An 18,568-nucleotide genomic window follows, 5' to 3' on the forward strand; every position below is an offset into this window, starting at 1 on the left:
GAGAGTCCTCCCAGGCTTTTGGGCCTCTACTCAACTGTGTCAGCCTGCTATGACCCTCGCTCCTTCCATGGTCCCCAGACCTTCCTGGCTGCCCTTCAGGAGACAGTGCAGATCCCAGCAGTTCCACCAAGCCATCCATACTTATCACATCTAATTGTACTCTCACGCTAGCCACAGTCTGGCTAATTGTACCACTAGATCCTCCATAACCTGACCAACTAGTGCTCTTTGATTCCCCCTATATATTGTCGGAGTGCCAATGCTATTCCTAAAATGCAGGCTGACCTTGCCATTCCTGACTTGAAGCCCTTATTGCTCCCCCCATTGTCTTTGAGACAAAATCCAAACTCCTCCCTGGAGCAAGAAGTTATCTTCACCAGCCAGCCTGGTTGCCTTTCCAGCCTCACCTCAGACCTCCTATGCTCCAGCCAAACCAGTGTATCTAACACTGTCTTCCTGTTCTCTTTCCTTGGCCTGAGATGCCCTGTATTACCTGCTAGGTTACCTGTGCAGGTCCCCATCTCATTCTGGTGAAGCCCATCCTGTTTCCTGGGAACCCCCCTTTCCCACTTCTCCTATCATGGGGTTGTGAGAGTCATCTATGCTCTTTGTCAAAATTCTGGCTATTTTCTAGGCACACAGTGAGACTGCATGCCCTGATAAGGCCATGTCACTAGTTGCAGCTGGTGAGTGGTAAGCAGATTGTATCAACTCCAGGTGGAAGATTTAATTGCCAGGGAAAGGCCCTCCAGCATTCTCTTTCACACCAGCACAGTGATTGGCACAGTGGTGCCTCAGACTAGTCTCTGGGAAACTTGAAGGAGTAGAGACCCCTCCTCTTCCCACCACCTCTACTGTCCAAACAGGATGTGGACTGTGAGAGAACGAACCCTTTGCTGTTATAGGCCACTGTGATTTGGGGGGTGATTTTACCCAGCATTAATCAGCTGATGCGGCAGGTGCATGGGTTCTATAAGAATTGCCATGCGTTTAAAGAATTCTGTCTCCCTGGCCATCATCAACTGGTTTTTCTGAAAAAGAAGTATGAGTTACTTGTAGTTCTGGGTCCCTTGTTCCCCTTGAGAAGATCAGAATTTGATTAAAAATGGACCTATTAGAATTCTTCCTGGGATTTTTGAAAATAGGAAGCAACAAAGAATGTAGCGTTCAGTAGTGAAAATTGTAAAAGGTAAAAACAGAGCTATTGATGGTCATGTGGGTGTTATGGTCTGAATTGAGTCTTCCAAAACAGATATTTAGAATCTAAATCACCAGTCCCTCAGACAGGGACCTTATTTGGAGATGGGTCTTTATGGAGGTAATCAAGTTAAAATCCAGTATGACTGCTCTCCTGAGAAAAGGGGGAGATTTGGGCAGAGGCAGGTGTGCACCCAGGGAGAACACCATGGGGAGAGATTTAATTCCCAATGAAAGACCCTCCAGCATTCTCTGTTCCTTGCTGTCAACAGCCAAGGAACTTCCAGAGGGTATAAGAGAAGGCTGAAACAGTTCTTCCCAAGCCCCTCTAGGGAGCATGACCCTGCTGACATCTTGAACTTCAACCTTTTGCCTCCAGAAGCAAAGTCTCTGTCAACAAGTCTCTGTCGCTAAAGCCACGGGCTGATGATGTTTTGTTATGGCAGCCCAAGGAAGCTCATACAGGGAGGCAAGCTGGTCTGCAGGGAGAGAACCGAGCATACAGCCCAAGAGAAGCCGACCAGAGCGGCAGAAGGGACAGAGCAAATTTGACAGAACTGAAAGTCCACACACAATTCCACTGCATCTCTGCCTTTTCTCTGACTAGAAGATTCAACTCCAGACAATCCTTCTGTTCTGAGTAGGATGATTTTGGGGTTCTGCCACCTTGAACCAACAATCTTAACTAGCACTGTTGTCAATATTTAATAATCATCATTGCCATCAAGAAAATCAAGAAAAGGAGTAACATGAATGGCTCCCAGTGGGGAGCCATTTATGGCTACATTTATCAGCCTGGGGACCAAGGACCAAGCAAGCCCCCTGGCTCCAATGCTGTCTAAACATGGCCCAGGAAGAGACGGGCCCCTCCTGACTGGCTGCAACAGCCTCCATCCCCAGAGTAATCCTCTGGTGCTTTCTTTAATCCAATAACAGCCAGAATAAAATCTGAAAAGGATTTTCTTCTGCACAGTTATGCCTTTCTTCCCAATCCAAACATAACTGCATGCCTGGCCCCTTGAAATGCTCCAAAACAAAACAAGAAAGCTCAGCCCAAATCCTTTCTCACGTTTTCTGTTGTTTTCTTGGCTGCACAAACTTAGGGGCCTTTGTTTCTTCTGTTCTGCCCTTGGACTTTTCCTTTGCACATTCGCCTCTGTCCAGGGCTCCCACACCAGCAGCAAGGGCTCCCAGCTAGGAGAGGAGGAGAAAGGCCATGTAAGGGGAGGCAGGCTGGAACTGATTAACCACCTCAGACAAGAGCTGAAAGCTCTTGACGCAATTTAGCAGCCCTCTGGCCCTCACAGGCAGAACGTGGCTGGATAGCTGGGTATGGGTTATGAATTTGGTCTTGTAGAGCAGAAGATAATTGCTCGAGGTATAGCTGAGCCTCTGGGGCTGTAAGAATGAGCAGAACCAGTATGCCTGGAAGAGCTTATGAAAGAAAAGAGACACAGCTCTTCTCCAAAGGACTGAGGAGTGCAATTATACATGGAAACAAGATTGTTGACCACAGAATGCTGCAGAGCTTACCACCCCCTCCCCAAAGCCAAAGAGCATCCCGATCACCCCACATTTATTCATCTAGGAGATCACACAAGAACATGATGGCTTTATTAAGTTGCCAAGTGTCTTGATCAGAGAAATTAGAAAAGTGTAGGAGTTTTCTGGAGTGGGTGGGTGGGTGGGTCCACAGAGCCTTTAAAAAAGGCATGTGGGTGCAGGTGAGAAGGGTGACTGGACACTGTGCCAGTCATTTGTCTATTTGTTTCCAGATTCTTTCTCTTATATTACCCTCCTCTGCTCAGCATCCCTTGCTTACTGGATTCTGGGCAGATTTGTCTAATGAGAGACACTGGTAGAAGATTGGAAGTAGAAAGAGAACAGCCAGCTTCTCCATTAGTCTTTTGCCATCTCGGAAAATGTGCTCGTTAGCAGTCCTATGATCTCTGCTGTTTCAGGTCCTGACAGTCACCCTACAAGACGGTTCTAGTTTCTGTGGATTGTCCCAGTTTCTGAAATCTGAAAGTACTCCCTCCTCTCATTGTCCCTCCAGCCCAGAAGTGATAGTGGCTGCCTGCTCCTGCTGATCCCTGGGCTGCTTCAACCTGTACCATGTAGCTTCCTGGATGTATCATCCACTATGTGGTTAGTTTTCTGCATTACATTCTCTTTGTTGAAAGACTTAGAGTGGCTTCTATTCTTCTACCTGGACTTGGGCTGGACTTGGTACTGAGGGAGAATCTTCAGAAAGAACTGCTACTCGCAGTTCCCTGGTATAGTGATTGCCTGGACTCCCAGTGCATGGGCTAGGCCAGGAAGCCCGTAGGAACTGCCAGGAACTCACCATGGCAGAGAAGCCCTGCAGGAAGTAAGTGCTGGGTGGGAAGCAGCCCTGGAGGGAAGAAGGTAAAGACACAGTCAGGTCTTTGCTGTGTTTGTGTGTGTGTGTGCGGGGGGGGGGGGGCTCGAATGTAAATTTCTTGCTATCCATTGATAGTGAACGTGGGAAGAGGCAATCAGTGATGTCAAACAGCTTTGTGGTAAAACTTTGGAATCCTTTGGCAGGTTGGGGCGGGGAGGCCTGCCTTACTACCGGAAAGCCAGGAGCTTAATGGAACTGAGAAAAGAGACCCAGCTCTTTCCCAAAGGACTGTGACCAAGAAAGACACCTTCCAGAAGAGCTGGTGAGACACTGAAGTCTTCTTGGGATGTGGCTTGTTTGGGTCTGGTCTGTGTGGACGCTTACAACTGTGAAGGGTTAGCACTGGCCCTGCCAGGCTCAGAAGGGTGGAGAAGCATTTCTTACTGAGGGAGGATGGTCAAGGATACAAAGAAGAACATTTTAGCAATTACTGAGAGCACATTTTTTTTTTTTGTTAGCAAAAAAAAAGAATTTGAACATTAAAAAAAAAAAGTCTCTATAAACAGAAAGACACAGTCAGGAGGGAAAAAGAAAATCCACCAGAAAGGAAGGGACAAAGACTTTCGAGCTGTCCACAGGAACGAGCCCCACAGGTGTGGGCCAGTTTCACAGCAGAGGTCAGCTTCCCACAGTCAGGTCAGAGGGCTCCGGGATCCCTGATGCATTTGCTTCCTGCCTCTGCTCAAGCTCTTGTCACAGGTGGCCTTTTATTGACTGACCCAAGCTTCCCGGACCATGTCCCCCATAGGAACGGAAAGGACCACCAGGTGTGCGACAGCAGGGCTGTTAATGAACTGCCACATGCCTCACCTCCCTGGAAACCTCCATTGGCCCAGGCAGGAAGCCCGGGCTGAGGCTCCACCACAGCCTGTCTCTGCCTCAGCATCCCCATCCACCTTCTCAGCCTCCTTTGCCCACCCATGAGGACACCTGTGCCATTTCTACCTTAAAGAGGCTGAAAACCTTGTTGGGGGAGGAATCAAGATGGATGGGGAAGAATTATACCCAGAGCTGGGAGGAGCAAGGAAATTTGGGGTTACAAATGTTTCCCCATTTTATTTTTTCCAATCTTTGTTATGCCCTAGCTTTCACAATTTTTAAAAACCAGTTAAGGATTTACAAAGAAATTAAGGAAGATAGTACAGAAAGCTGCTCTATACCTGGTGTCTAGTTTCCCCATAATAACACCTTGTAATAACATGATTCATTCATTACAATTAATGAATGAGTATTGGTTTCCATTTATTATAAACTAATGTCCTTAGTTGTTTCTGATTTCTTTAGTTTTTGCTTAATGTCTCGTTCTGTCCCAGCATCCCACATGCATACCACATTATATTCAGTCTCATGTGTCCTCGGGTACCTCTTGGCTGTGAATTTCTCATACTTGTTTTTATAATCTTGACAGTTTGGGAGAGTTCTGGAAGGGTTTTGTAAGATGCCCACGACTGGACATCATCTAATATTCTTCTCTCGGTTATGATGAGGGGTGTGTAGGCTTTTGGAAGTGTCCCTTGTGTTTCTAACAATTTCTTGTTCACAGAAGCCATGGCTATGCCTGCTGGGGCCACTGGCTAACAGCTCGGCCAGGCAACCATGGCAGACATGGTCTGTGGTCATAACAGCCTCTCCAGAGTCATCAGTGTTCTCGGCTCTTGCAACACCACAGAGCCCTCATGCCTGGCCACAATGTACCTCTCCAGCATCAAGTCCTGGCTTTACCTCCTCCTTCCTTTTGCCACAACAGATTTGCTTGCAATTTCCCAAACAAGCCCACACCTCTCAGCACTCCAAGCCTAGCTTTTGCTTCTTACTTTGCCCAAAATACTGTTCCTTCCCTTGTCTGCCTGAAACCCTATCAGAAGTCAGGGCCTACTTAGCACAGAACGATTCCCTTTGAGAGCCTCATTGAGCCACCACTCCAAGCAGGATGGACCCCTCATTTCTCTGTGCCACACTGCACATTCCTGCCCACTCCTGACCATTCTCCTCACCACCCCAGGGCTCCAGCATCCCAGCATTCTATGCCGATCCACTTGTTTGGTGTCTATCTCCCTGGCTGAGTGGAAGTGCATAATGGTGGCCTCTTGTGTTCACTGTTACACTAGGTGGTGCTTGGCACAGAGTAGCTCCTCAATTATAAATATTTGTTGAGTGAGTGAACAGCAGTGCTGGAGTGTACTTTTATAGTCACTGAGGTATGTCACTTTCTCTTCAGATAGACTCTAAGCTTCAAGGAAGAGGACAGATTCTGTTGAAGGAAGGAAGGTTTGATGGCCAAGCTGGCATTTAAGTCCTGGCTTGAAGGCCATTTCCAGAAATGCCTGTCATTAGTCTCTGTTCCTTCTTTTAAGACATAACCTCACTCTCTCTGGAGGAGCATCTCCTTGTGGCTGAAGGGACACACATTTCATTCAAGATCTTCTCTAGAAGTTTAGAACTGAAGAGCTCCACAGCAGCAAGGAGGCCCATCTTTTTCAAGAGTGGGGCTTGGGGTGCAAAACACTGCCCCATTCCATTACTGAATGGTCAAGACTGGCCCAGGAATTCATTCGTTAAAGCAGAAGCAATAGCAGCTCTGTTATCCCAGGGCAAGGCTCCAGCCTCTGCCTGTGTCTGGCACGGGGACCATGAACAAGCTCTTGGGCTTCAGTTCCCTTGCCAGAGAGTGGAAATCCTATCGTCACCTACACCATTACCACTGGTGGCTGTGAGCACCCATGTACAAATGGATAGCAAAATGGGGTGCTACAGTAAAGCCAAACCCAGAGCATTCTTGTTCTCATCAGCCACTCACCCCAGTCTCATGTTTTCTGATTCTGTGACATTTGGCCAAGGGTGACACAGGCAGTGTGCAGGGAGATAGGCGCAACCAAGGAGAACTTGAAAAACATGTCACTAGGCCTTTTGATGAAGATCAAAACCACCTGTGTATAGTAAAACACACATAAGCCAATCGTATGTTTATGGTACAGAAGATTTGTCTTCTGGCTGCCGAGCAAGAGCTTGTGGGCTTAGGGCTGCGTTCTGTGGCTGCTTTTACCTTCACGTCTGCTTTTGATACTACCTTCAACCTGCCCAGCTCGTTGGGGAAGAGAAAGAGGTATGTGTTGCCTGGGGAAACTCACTTCCAAACCTTGGCTGGGGTTTTGGCATGCTACTGATACAACTTATCATGAATGAAATTAATTTTATTCTATAATTCTGCAAAACATGAAATAAAGAAAACAAAGTAAAAAGGACATACTTTTTTTTAAAGGACATCAAACTGGATAAATATTTGTAGCATGGAAGATAGGAGAAGGTTATTATCTATCCAGTAATGAACCTATGCAAATGATCAGGAAAAGCATTTAGTAACCTGCCCCCAAATAAATTGGTAAAGGGCAGGGGCCAGTTATACAAGAAGTGTGTTGACTGAATACACACATGGAAAAAAATGTTCAGTTTCTCTAGTAATCAAAGAAATAAAAATTAGAGCAAAAAAAAAAAAAAGCCTTTATGCCTAATTAGTAAGCTTATTCTTTTCTTTTAAATTTAAAAGATTGGAGATGAACTGAAAGGTTACCATCTTTAGAGGCAGTCATTGAAGAGTACTTATTTAGCACCTACTATATACTAGCCACACTGTCAAATATACTGGGTGAATAAACAGACATGATCTCCAGCTGCAGGGCCTTACATTAGGGCACCCACTTTCTAGCTTGGAAAGTTTTTTTAACATCTCTCAGTTTTCTATTTCCTTACCTGTGAAATAGGGATCATGAGACCTACTTGAGGGCAGTTGTGACATGTAGAAAGCTTCTCCATATTTGCTAACACTTTTGATTCACCCAGCTCTGAGACTTAAGTAAGGCAGGGAACATTAGCCCTGTACACAATTCAAGGTGGAACCCCAAAACTCAGAAGAGGTGAGTTACTGGCCCAAGGTTACACAGCCAAGGGCTTCAACCCAGTGGTTTAGGGTTTCGGGTCATGCTTTCTGCTGAGGCAGGAGCATATAAGGGACATGAACAGAGGCTGCAGACTGGCAATAGGTGAAAAAAGAGGTCCAGCGGGGGCTGAATATGCAAGGTGGGGAAATTTTTTAGCTCAGGAACCCTGCATGGGTGGCTCCCAGCTTGAGCCCCTCCACTTCCTGACTCCCAAACCCAAGATACACTGACCCCCACCTGCATTCAGCAAGGAAAAGGAGTGGGTTTTCCATTTCTCCCATAGATGATTAGAAGAGCAGGAGGTAGCAGCTGGCCTGTTTATGATCAGCTCCTACTGGGCCCTCAGGTAGGGCACTCTGGATAGGCTGAGGCAGGGAGGCAGGAGTGGCTGAGCACATCCCAGATGATTTGCTCTCAAATTGTGCTAACATTCAAGCCATGTTGTGACAGCAATAGACACGGAATAAAAAGGGATTTCTCTGAGTGTGACCCTTATGCACAAGCAGTGTTTAGGAGAATAAAAGTGTTGATCAGGTATAACCCCAGTCAGATGAGCTCTCTGCTCATCTGCTCCCTAGATTAAGCCCTCAGGGGCATCCCACTGCCAACAGCAGTTCAAGGCTTCTCAAGATTTGGCCTCTACACTTGCAGCAAACACCCTTCCCTGTAACCTCGCCAGGTATTTGAAATTCCTCAAATGTGCAATGCAGGCTTTTGTGTGTGGATAGTGGCCCCGCCCCAGCCACCTCCTCCAGAAGCCTCCACCGAGGCTGCCAGGCTGGGTTGGACACCCTTCCTAGGGTTGCCTTCCACCTGCGCAGATGTTTGGAAGTTTATCTCTTCAACTTCAACATACTGGACCATTTCTTATCTAAATTTGCATTCATCTCAAGTCCATCATGAAACCTGACACAGCAAATGTATACATTCTACGAACACTTACTGGATGAATGGAAGGTTAGGCAGCTTGTTGGCTGGATGGATAAAACAAATGTTTTGCAAGTCTCGCCCATAACTCTATGGGAGATAGGAGTGGAAAGGAAGATTTAAAGGCCTCTGGAGAAACTAGTGCAGAGGTCTAGATGATGGTGGAGGCAGGAGGTGGGAAGGTGGCAGGGATTGGAGCCATGTTGGTAGACTGATTTAATTGAACCTGGTAAATGCTGGTGAGAAAAGGTCGGGAGATGGTGGGAGGAGGCTGACCCCTAGCTCTGGACAGGGCACAGTGTGCTGTATTTAGGCAAGACAGGGACCCAGGTGTCACTTCACATTTGTGGGGGTATGAGTGGGGAGAGGAGATGGTGAGTCTGGCTTAATCAGGGAGGAAGCAGGTCTGCAGGCTGACAGGCCTCTAGTCTGTTCTCACTGAACCTCCAGGTGGCCCTTTGTGAAACTTCAGTGGACAAAGCTTGGTCAAGATGGCCCAAAGACAGGGTTCACATGAGTTAGCAGAAGGCTCTTCTGACTCAGCTTGGGTATGGAGCTTTTGGTTAGCAGGAAGGAAGGGGTTCTCTCAATATGACTGAGGAACCGGACACCCCTGAATGTTCCTCCCTCGTGGCATTGACAGGAGAGCACACAGTCAGCTTTGCATGGGACGCACCCCAAGGGGGGCTCTTCAGTGTAGTACAAAGAGCACAGCCTTTGAAGTCAGGCAGACCTGGGTTCAAATCCTCAGTGGCCTCAGGTAAGTCCCTTCCTTTCTCTGAGCCTGTTTCCTCATCTGTAAAATGAGGTCTACAGCAGCCACTTTCCATTGTAAATGTCAATTTAAATAAGCTCGCCTGTGCCTGGTGCTTTCTTCCCTCAGATCTTCTTTCCTTGTGAACTCTGTTCATCATTAGAGCAACAGAGAGAGAATGGTGATAAAGAAGCCTGTCATGCTGGACTTGTGGCACACGCCTACTATCCCAGAGACTCGGGAGGCTGAGGCAGGAGGATGTTAAAGTCAAGACCAGCCTCAGTATCCTAGCAGCAACTTAGTGAGATTTTTTTCTCAAACTAAAAACTAAAATGTACTGGGGATATAACTCAATGGGAAAGTGCCCCAGGGTTAAATCCCTAATACTAAGGGGGAGAAAAAAAGACTGTCATGTATTTATTGGATACTTGCTGTGTGCTGGATACCCTGAAAGTTAGGAGAAAGAAAAAAAATAAGAAAGAGAAGGTTTACTCCTCTATGAATTTAAAATGGACCACAGAGTGCTATGTGTGTGCACTTCCTGTAAAAGCTGTTCTTCACTGTGGCTGGCAGCTCTTGGGAGATCCACTGCATGGGCTAAGCTAAGGTTCAGATCAGGCCTACTCTCCCCTGCACACAGGGTCATGCTCAGGCTGAGCCATCACTTAAAGGAAAGCAGGGGCCTGGTGGACACTCAGGAAACCTCCACGCTCACTCCCTCCACCCCTGCAGAGAGCACCATTCCTGGGCTTTCTCAGAGGCTCCTTTCTGTTTTCTCATTTGAACACTTAATGGGTTTCACCCTCTTAAGTGACACCTGGTGGAATGTAATTATGCACATAATTGCTACGTGGGAATGGAGGTGGGCTTATTTCCCAAAGCTGTTTTTTCCCTTAGGAAAAGAAACAGTGCACCCAGGAAGCCTCGTCCCATATCCGTGCCAGTGGAGCATGTGGGGGGCTTTTCTCCCTTGTGGGAGGACAGCTGGCCAGGAGGACTGGCAAGAGAAGATGGAAACACCTGCTGCAGCAATAAAGATTTCCAGAACCGAAGAGCTGGTGTTGGGCTCCGGTAAGCCATGTGGCCTTGTCATAATACTAAGAGGAGAAGACCAGAAACCTTCCCAGAGTTCCCCCGGAGAAGCATTCTAATTAAATTCCAAAAGGCAGAGGGGTCCACTGTAGAGAACCAAGTGTGAGATGTGGGGCTGAGGCCTAGGGACATGGGGACAGTCAGAATTCCTGCGTTCTCCTGGTTGTGAGACCTGATGTGTGGTAGGTACCCAGGATGGGGAAGCTGGGACCTTAACAATAACACTAATGACAATAATCAGCATCAATGGTAATGATCTTGTTAATGAAATTAACAAGACCAATGGAACTCAGGCCAGGAAAGTTTGGGAAGGCAGAGGAAAGGGAATGGAAAGCAGGAGAAGGAAATGGGAAAGAAGCCATAGTGACAGCCTCTGCATAGATATAAGTACGTGACTCTATGGATATAAAAAAGTATTCAAACACATATCAAGTTTGTCATGTTCCACACTGAGCATTGGCCTGAGGCTCTGTGGAAATGACCTTTTCCTCTTACTAGCACCCTCCTGTAGGCCCTCTCCCTATTTATTTATTTATTTGTTTTGTAATGAGGATTGAACCCAGGGGCACTTTACCACTGCGCTACATCCCCAGTTCTTTTTTATATTTTTTTATTTTTATTTTGGGGTAGGGTCTTGCTAAATTGCCGAAGCTGGCCTCAACCTTGCAATCGTCTTGCCTCAGCCTCCCAAGTCATTGGGATTGCAGGTTAATGCCACCACATCCAGCCCTCTTCTCATTCTTTCATTTAACTTGCAGAGATTTGTTTGACTCTCTGGATAAGAAGTAGGGACATACAGCAGCTGGGCACAATGGCCAATACCAGCAATCTCAAGTCCCTGGATGCCAAGGCAGGAGGATCATGAGTTTATAACCAGCCTGAAATTAACAAGATCCTGTCTCAAAATAAAAGAAAAAGGGCTGAATATGTAGCTCAGAAGTAGAGCATGTTTGGGTTCCATCCCCAGAGTCTCTCCATTCCCCTCACACATAGACACAGGTGTCCCTTTGTGTCCCCTTTGTCCCGTCCAGCATTGAGTCAGCCCTCAGAATGTGCCTCTACAACAGGATGTGTCTTGCTGACCACCAATCATCTGCTGTATCTGTAGCAGACACCACATACTCACTCTCTCAATACCCACTTCCACCCCGTCTTGGTCCATGGGGAGGACAACTGTCAAAGACACAGCATCCCTCCTGGTGATCCTGCAGGGATGTAGAGGCTGTGTGTTCTTGCAGTTGGTGAGTATGCTCAGGTAAATGAGACCTGCCTGCCAGCACACTGGTGGAGGAGTTTGTTGATCTGGACAGAGTGGTGTAGGTTCCACAGTCTAGTTCCTAGACTTCTGAGTCCCAAGGAGGGAGGACAAAGGGGATTCCATCACAACAATCCTATGAAGTGCTGGCTGCTCCTGTAGTTCTGTAGCATCTAAGCTTGAGCCCCTGGCATTCCTGGAAAGTTTGCAAGCCACCTAATATCCTGTACCAAATCCTTTTCTGTTCCAACTAGCCAGAATAGATTCTGCTGTCTGAACCCAAGATCCTTGACTGAGACAACATCTGTCTGCTCCTAAACTGTAAGCCCCTTAATAGTAGAGATTCTTACATAGTTAGTTATCTCTCCTGCGCTCAAAACATACCCTGTGCCTGGGAGACTGCTCCTGACCCGATGCGGGTGTAGAGCCAGGCACCTCTGCAGGCCCCGTCCCCCAGGGCCAGAAGAGTGTCTGCTGTTCTGCTAATGCTTGGAAAATCAGATTACCTGGCTTATTAAAATTTTGCATAAAGTAAGCATCAACAAATAGCTTTCAAGTATGGGTTGAGTGGATTTGTTATCAGAAAAGCAAAAGACTGGTGCACAAATTGAAATGTGTTTTGTGGGCTCCAAGGCTTTTTTTGTTTCCTGCTTGGCTGGCCCCCAGCAGTGTTGCAGAAAGCCGAGGGACCTCCAGATAATCAAAGTTCGCTAACTGTACATACTGTGAGCAATTCCTTTCAGACCCCTTCCTGTCCAGATGTACAAAGAGAACAGCAAAAGGAAATAAATTCAACGCTTCCTCGCTACGCCCACTAAACTGCTAAATCTCAGCAGTTCTGAATCATCAAACCTTGCATTTCTCATTAACTGCCCCTCATATGCAGCATTTTTAATTAAGCTGGGAGCACTGCTATACTAATTATGTTATGATATTAGTCCCTGCAGACTAATATGCAGCTAACAGTTTGGGAGGGCTGTCTAGATCGTATTGCTCTACCTACCTGAAAAGAAACATTTCCTTGAAAGCTCTCCCTGACCTGGGGACTCAGAGGACAGTTAATTTTATGTGTCGACTTGACTTGGCTAAAGGTACCCAGATAGCTGATAAAACACTTCTGGGTGTGTCCATGAGTGTGTTTCTGGAAGAGATTAGCACTGAATCTGTAGACTAAGTAAACACTGTCATCATCAATGTCCCTATCAATGTGAGTGGGCATCATCCAATCCCATGAGGACCTGAACAGAACAAAAAGCAGAGGAAGAGTGAATTTGTTCTCTGCTTCATGTGAGAGAGCTATCCTCTCCTGTCCTCAAACACTAGTGATACCTCTTCTCAGGTCCTTGGGTGGACTGAAACTACATAAATGGCTTTCCTGGGCCTCCTGGCAGACTGCAGATGGTGGGACTTCTCAGCCTCCATAATTGTGTGAATCAATGCTTCATAAAGGATCTCTTCATATCTCTCTCTATTTGTTCCATTTCTCTGTATAATGGTGACTAATACAGGACTCAAGGGTTGGGTTATCAGGTGAGCGTTCTCTCTGCAGGGGCAGCTCTGCTCCTACCAGCATCGGATCCCATAAAGCCACAGGTGAAATGTCACAGGGTCATATTTTATGTTTCCTCTGCATCCCCACCTAGCCCTGGGTTCATAGGAGGTGCTCGGGTAACACTTTCACAGCAGACGAGCCTTGAAAACTCCTACTGAAGAAACACAGCTGAGCGCCTGCAATGTCTGCTTTTTATCAAATGCATGGCTCTGCTCCATGAAAAACACTTCCAAAGAAGGGAAAGGAAGTCATATTTGCTGCTGCATTTTCTGAGTCAGGCACTTTCAAAATACATGTGCTCACTTAATTCTCCCAAGTATCCTTTGAGACAGATGTTATCATTCTCATTTTATAGAGAAGAAAACTGAGGTTCAGAGAGGCTAATCACAGAGTGTGGGACAAACTTAGGAGGTAGCAAAGACCTAGATGTGTTGACTCTAGTGCCTTTGTACTGACCAGGACACGGGGCACTGGTTAACTCTGGTAGGAGGGTGCATTGCTAGGGTCTGTGCATCACAGAGCAAAGGGAGCTAACTGACATTGAACAATAATGATCACCATGACAGTGCAGTCACCAACATCCACTCAACACTTGCTATTCCTGGGATCCTGCTAAAGGCTTCACATGTTCCATCCTCACCTTAGCCTGGAAAACTGGGCATCCTTATCCCCATCCCAAGAATGAGGAAACTGAGGCTCCGAGTGCTCAGGTATAAAGAGAGTAATGGCCAAGCCCAGAGCTAAGATTCTGTAGGACTTTGGATAAGTCACTTTAGAACTCTCTAGTTTCCTCCTTTGTAAAAATAAGAACACCTAACACTATTGCCATGATCACATGAGCAGAAGTCTATGATATTGTGCTTTATAAATGCAAGACACTGGTGGGAACAGAAGGCTGTGGTCGCCAAGTGCTCTGTGGAAGTCTGCCTGAGTTCCAATCCTAAATTTGTTATATGACCATGGGAGAAGCACTCTCAAGCCTGGCTTTCCTTGGTTTCCTTATCTTTCAGATCGGGTGATAATACCACCTATTTCACAGTGTTGTTGTAAGGATTGAATGGACCACTACATGTAGAACATAGTAGTGCTGCAGATAGCCCATAGAGAATAACAGTGCTTTTGCAGAGTGGACACTTCCATGAAATGGACCCTATTCTAACTCTGGCCAGGCAACTTGCAAATCCATCCCTTAAATGTATGAAGTTTGTGCAAAAATGTGAAAGGCCTAATTAGAACAAATTTTTAAAAAATGAAAAATAAAACAACAACAACAACAACAAACCATGAAAGGCTAGCTGTAACCATGGCAGATACATCAAATCCATCACAGGCCAGCACCTCCAGAAAGCACACGTGGACCATTCAGTCTTACCATGACTAGTTCTTTGGCTGAATTCCTACTGAAACTGAGATTCATAGAGATTTAGTATCATACCCAAGATCATACAACTAGTTAAGGGTAAACCAGGATTTAAACTCAGACCTTCTGATCCCAAAGATTGTCTACTATGCAACCCACAATAGAAATTCCGTTCCTTGAGACTTAGACACCATTAAACCCTCTTGAGACCTGTTTAAAACAAATAATTCCATCAAAACATTTTTAAACATGCTCCTTGCCTATCGCATCATTTTTCTTTTTTCTTTTTTTTTAAATTTTTTATTGTTGTCTGTTCAAAACATTACATAGTTCTTGATATATCATATTTCACAATTTGATTCAAGTGGGTTATGAGCTCCCATTTTTACCCCATATACAGATTGAAGAATCACATCAGTTACACATCCATTGATTTACATATTGCCATACTAGTGTCTGTTGTGTTCTGCTGCCTTTCCCATCCTCTACTATCCCCCTCCCCTCCCCTCCCCTCCCCTCCCCTCCCCTCCCCTCCCCTCTTCTCTCTCTGCCCCCTCTACTGTCATTCATTTCTCCCCCTTGTATTATTTTTCCCTTTCCCCTCACTTCCTCTTGTATGTACTTTTGTATAACCCTGAGGGTCTCCTTCCATTTCCATGCACTTTCCCTTCTCTCTCCCTTTCCCTTCCACCTCTCATCCCTGTTAAATGTTAATCTTCTTCTCATGCTCTTCGACCCTACTCTGTTCTTAGTTACTCTCCTTATATCAAAGAAGACATTTGGCATTTGTTTTTTAGGGATTGGCTAGCTTCACTTAGCATAATCTGCTCTAATGCCATCCATTTCCCTGTAAATTCTATGATTTTGTCATTTTTTAATGCAGAGTAATACTCCATTGTGTATAAATGCCACTTTTTTTTTATCCATTCATCCATTGAAGGGCATCTAGGTTGGTTCCACAGTCTAGCTATTGTGAATTGTGCTGCTATGAACATCGATGTAGCAGTGTCCCTGTAGCATGCTCTTTTTAGGTCTTTAGGGAATAGACCGAGAAGGGGAATAGCTGGGTCAAATGGAGGCTCCATTCCCAGCTTTCCAAGAAATCTCCATACTGCTTTCCAAATTGGCTGCACCAATTTGCAGTCCCACCAGCAATGTACAAGTGTACCCTTTTCCCCACATCCTCACCAGCACTTGTTGTTGTTTGACTTCATAATGGCTGCCAATCTAACTGGAGTGAGATGGTATCTTAGGGTGGTTTTGATTTGCATTTCTCTGACTGCTAGAGATGGTGAGCATTTTTTCATGTACTTGTTGATTGATTGTATGTCCTCCTCTGAGAAGTGTCTGTTCAGGTCCTTGGCCCATTTGTTGATTGGGTTGTTTGTTCTCTTATTGTCTAATTTTTTGAGTTCTTTGTATACTCTGGATATTAGGGCTCTATCTGAAGTGTGAGGAGTAAAGATTTGTTCCCAGGATGTAGGCTCTCTATTTACCTCTCTTATTGTATCTTTTGCTGAGAAAAAACTTTTTAGTTTGAGTAAGTCCCATTTGTTGATTCTAGTTATTAACTTTTGTGCTATGGGTGTCCTGTTGAGGAATTTGGAGCCCGACCCCACAGTATGTAGATCGTAGCCAACTTTTTCTTCTATCAGACGGCGTGTCTCTGATTTGATATCAAGCTCCTTGATCCATTTTGAATTAACTTTTGTGCATGGCGAGAGAAAGGGATTCAGCTTCATTTTGTTGCATATGGATTTCCAGTTTTCCCAGCACCATTTGTTGAAGATGCTATCCTTCCTCCATTGCATGCTTTTAGCCCCTTTATCGAATATAAGGTAGTTGTAGTTTTGTGGATTGGTTTCTGTGTCCTCTATTCTGTACCATTGGTCCACCCGCCTGTTTTGGTACCAGTACCATGCTGTTTTTGTTACTATTGCTCTGTAGTATAGTTTGAAGTCTGGTATCGCTATACCGCCTGATTCACACTTCCTGCTTAGCATTGTTTTTGCTATTCTGGGTCTTTTATTTTTCCATATGAATTTCATGATTGCTTTCTCTATTTCTACAAGAAATGCCGTTGGGATTTTTTAAATTTTTTTAAATTTTTCTTTGAGTCACTTACATTTTCTCAGAAAATCGCCCTGTCTCACAGAGATTTTCAAACTTGTTAGAGTACCTACAATAGCTCATTGTATTATTATGATTTTATATCACATCAGTTGCTTTATTTCCTTTCTTATTTATTAGCCCTTTTCATTTTAGCATCAGATGTTTTCCACTATTACCTCCACTTTACAGCCTACAGTGCCAAAAGCAGCATATACAAGCAAAGTGATATTAAAATACTGGCCATAGTGATGCTGACTGGTTAGAAATCAGAGTGTATCTTTAAGGGAAAACTCTTTTGGGGGGGTGGGTGGGAGAGCAGCAATAATGAGCCTGTTTGGACATGAAATGGGAGGTCTTCAGGATTTAGGCAAAGAAGAGTCATATTTTTCTATTGAGAAAGCCATGGATGTGTCCAACAGTAGATTGCTAGAAGGGGGGACTGGGGGACACCTAAAAGGAGGATGAGAGGAAAAGAGAGCAGACACCAAGGTGGCAAGTAGGAAAAGGTGGCAGGGACACTGAGACTATCCTGAGCACTCTGCTTGAAGGGAACATTAAGAGAACTAGTCACTCCAAAGTTGAAGGGGATCCCAGTAAAGAGAGCCTCCCATGAATCACATGAGCTACACAAGCAGGTGGAAGGAAGAATGCTTAATGGAGTTTGCTACACTGTAAAGCAGATTTGATGACACTTTCTTAAGTCCTTGTGCAATTTAAAGTACACACTAAAATGTGGTGCCTTCTTGTAACATCACAAAATGTTACATACCTTGTGCAGAGGGAAGGAAATACCCCGATGTGTCTGCATGTGAGAGAGTGTATGTGGGGGAGGTACTGGGGAGTGAATGCCCAACCACATGCTGGCCCAGGTCCCCTGAGATCAACTGGCACTCAGCTCTCAGCCAATTGGTGGCAGGACCTCAGAGTTACCCCTGAAAGACCGAGAGTGGGACCTAGAATTGTGAGATACCCCTGTTAGCTCCTCTGCCATCTGGGACAGTGCAGGGTCACTGACCGCCCCGGGCCAGCCTGAATTTCATTTCTGATCCTTTCATTTGGGACCCATCTCAATTAAAATCAGTAAGAAGTCAATTTCACAGTAGTTGGTTTTCTAAGATTCCCCAAAAATGATAAGCTGGAAACAGGCAGTCACTTCTTGTAGGAGCAGGGGCCTTCCTCCACAGGGATGCCTTATTTATTTATTTTGATTGGATTCTTGTTTGGTAAATAATGTTTATTTAATTTTCCCTCTGTTTTCAGAAGCAACGTATGTTCAGGAGGGAAAGACGGCTGTTCCATTCCTTGCTCACTGTTGGGCTAATGCTGTTTTTGCTTCATTGCCTCAAATAAATACCTGGTGCTGATCAGCAATAGTTTCCAAATGTAGACAAAAACCCCAGAAAAGTGGAAAGAAAAGAGAAAAATCATCCATGGTTGTACTATCCTGAGACCACTACTCTGAACAGTTTTTGCGGGTGCTTTTCTTTCCTGCCATTTGCCCATAATTGCTTCACATGGCTGAGATCAGCCTGCACGTGCGGATTTTACATCCTGCCTTTTGTGCTTGATAGGATGCCATAAACATTTCCCCGTGTCATTAAAAGTTCTGTAAACATCATTTTTAACGGCTACAAAATATTCCCTTCTCTGAATGAACCATAATTTACCTAACCAATTCCCTGAAGTGGAGCATTTAGTGGTTTTCCAATTTTTCCCTGGTAAATAAAGCGGCTGTGAACAACCATGTGGACACGTTTTTGTGTGAATTTCAGATTATTTTCTTAGGACAGATTCCCAGAAGTAGAATTACTGGGTCAAAGGATACAGACGTTTTCAAGGCTCTTGAATCTTATTTCCAAACTACTTTTCTGACTAACAGTGTGCGAGGGCTCCTCTGTGCAGGCGGGCAGCCCCTGATTGGATACATGTTTAAACCATATGCTCCCGGAAGGGAAATAA

General features: G+C 45.3%; 1 protein-coding gene across 3 annotated transcripts in view; it reads right to left on the bottom strand.

The window, feature by feature from the left end:
- The window catches only part of Tenm4 (teneurin transmembrane protein 4), a 1,383,002-nt gene that overhangs the window by 517,687 nt on the left and 846,747 nt on the right, over nt 1–18,568 (bottom strand). The window contains exon 5 of one of the 3 annotated variants that reach the window (XM_058578572.1): nt 2,267–2,391. The exons of the other annotated variants lie outside the window; for them this stretch is intronic. The gene's annotated coding sequence lies outside the window, so the exon portion shown is untranslated. The remainder of the gene's footprint in view (nt 1–2,266; nt 2,392–18,568) is intronic. 3 annotated transcript variants of the gene reach the window in all.

Source organism: Marmota monax, unplaced genomic scaffold (assembly GCF_021218885.2).
Source record: "Marmota monax isolate L192 unplaced genomic scaffold, Marmota_monax_Labrador192_F-V1.1 WCK01_AAM20220418_F8-fsc00068, whole genome shotgun sequence".
Classification (NCBI taxonomy): domain Eukaryota; kingdom Metazoa; phylum Chordata; class Mammalia; order Rodentia; family Sciuridae; genus Marmota; species Marmota monax.